The 2,123-nt window shown below is 53.3% G+C and overlaps 1 protein-coding gene across 4 annotated transcripts in view; it reads left to right on the forward strand.

Annotated features, from left to right (window-relative positions):
* Positions 1-375: 375 nt before the first annotated feature.
* Lrrc4c (leucine rich repeat containing 4C) overlaps positions 376-2,123 on the forward strand; it is a 1,134,576-nt gene continuing 1,132,828 nt past the window's right edge. For 2 of the 4 annotated variants that reach the window (XR_004514471.1, XR_777996.3), the window contains exon 1: positions 376-1,481. The gene's annotated coding sequence lies outside the window, so the exon portion shown is untranslated. The remainder of the gene's footprint in view (positions 1,482-2,123) is intronic. The other 2 variants (XM_010612538.2, XM_010612540.2) reach the window with 1 other exon arrangement.

A 2,123-nucleotide genomic window follows, 5' to 3' on the forward strand; every position in this document is an offset into this window, starting at 1 on the left:
CTGCACCTGGGTCTCTTAGCACGGGGGCGGCGGGGGGTCCCGACTGTGAAGCAGAATCGTGAGCAAACTTTTTGTGTTACCAGGAATCCACCTATCCTCAGTCCGTTCGGTCACATGCAGATACTTCTTTTCAGCTCTAAGATTCACAGGCTGGAGCTGGCTTTGAAATTGCTTTGTATTTCTATTTAACAGCCAGGGTAGCAGCACGTTACAAAATTCCCTTGGTCTCCTTGGAACCTATTTATAAAGCTACTTCATGGGCAACGATTCTCTCTCTCTCTCTCTCTCTCTCTCTCTCTCTCTCTCTCTCTCTCTCTCCTCTCCTCTCCTCTCCTCTCCTCCCCTCTCCCTCCCCCCCTCCCCCCATCTCTCCCTCCTTCTAAACCATTGCCCACCCACCGCCTTATCCCAAGCCAGACACTGTCACACAGGTCTTTGCCGGACAGGACACCGTCGTCTGGGCTCCCCACACCCCGGCCTTCGCCGAGATGGGCTCGGCGCCCCCCCGCAGCCACGCAGCCACCCGCAGAGCCCCGGGAAGCGCGCACCGACTGTACTGTGTGCCGCCTGCCTTGAGGAGACTGTAGCTAACCACCTTATTAGTATTCTTGCCTCCGCGGTGTCTCGCTCGCCGGATCAGAGGGCTGAGCAAAATGCAGTAGAACAGGGACAGACAGGCTCTGGCAGGCGTCTCGGTGCAGGCTGCCGGAGGTTGGGGGTGGGGGCTGCAGCAGTCAGGATTAATCACCTTGCCTTAATCCCGGGCGCCCAGCGAGCAGACGCCTCCGCGGACTGACCGGCTCTGGACTTGCTGCATCTGCCCGGGGGAGAGGGATCCAGAATACACCTAGTCCCGGGGTCCGCCCCCCACCCGGCCCCCCGGTTTTGGATGCTCCTGTGGTCCTCCACAGACCAGGAAGGGAACAGCGAGCCAGACCGTCCGCAGCACGCGGCAGCTGCCTCTGGGAGGTGGAGGTTCCTAGTGACGGTTCTCATGACACGGCTCCTGCCAGTGCGCGTGTGATCGTGAGTGCGGGTGCCTGCGTCTGCGTGAAAGGGGACGCGTGAGTGTCCGTGGTGTGTGTGTGCGCGCGTGTGTGTGTGTGTGCGTGTGTGTGTGTGACAGAGCAGGTACATCGTACAGTAGGAGATTTCAACAGTGCGAAAATAATCTCGGGCTCCTGGACTCGCATCTGGAGTCCCCAGCTCTCCCTGCCCCCTCCCTTCGCCAGCCTCCCTTTCTCCTTTTGCCTTTGATGAGTTTTTGGCTTACTTTTTAAAAATTTTTTTTGGCGGAGTCTCTTGGACACGTTTTGGCTGGTGCTGGAGAATCAGATAAATGGAACCTTTGAAAACTGATTATTTTTCTCCTGTGTGACTTTAAAAGAAAAAAAAAGAAGAGGAAAAGAAAATAGAGTCGTCTACGAGAAGCTAGAGGGTTTTAAATTTTCCTTGGTGAACTTTGAGGACCCATCAAAAAGGTAAGTCACGAGACGACTTGGATATCGGTCCTTGTTTTCTGGCAGTGTGTGTGTTCCTGTTTGTTTTTGGAAAGCCCTGTGCAGTTTATAAGCACATTTCTAGAGACTGTAATGCTCAGAAGAGCTCAGCGTGTGGCATTTGGGGGTTATTCCCGTGCCAAGGAGATTATTTGCATTTCTGTAACCACCCTCCTCCATCCTTTTTATCATGTCGTACCTCTAGTACATATCAGTCGTTTTCTTAGTAGATTCTGGATGTATAAAATCGGGGGGGGGGTGTTCCAGCCTTTCCCTTCCTTGAAATCCCTAAATTTGAGAAAAAGCAATCTGAGGAGCTTCTGGCGGAGGCTTCCAGTTAGAGTGGAAAGTGAGTTTGCTCAGAGAAGGTGTGGGGGTTGGGGTCTAATCAGGACTTTCATGGTAACTTAATAGTAGAACCCCCCCACCCCCAGTTATATCTGCTCTGCAATAGCAAGTGTGTGGAGTACAGAAGTGCTGATTCCACGGCTCTGAATTGGAGCCAATGAGAACAAAGTGGAAATTGTTCTGGATTTTGCACCTCACTTTTTTGCACCAATTCTCTTGCGATTGCATCTCATTGACCTTCCGAATGCAGCGTACCCTACCCCCCCCCCCCCCCCC

This window comes from Fukomys damarensis, unplaced genomic scaffold (assembly GCF_012274545.1).
Source record: "Fukomys damarensis isolate Sample0158 unplaced genomic scaffold, DMR_v1.0_HiC HiC_scaffold_27, whole genome shotgun sequence".
NCBI classification, from domain to species: domain Eukaryota; kingdom Metazoa; phylum Chordata; class Mammalia; order Rodentia; family Bathyergidae; genus Fukomys; species Fukomys damarensis.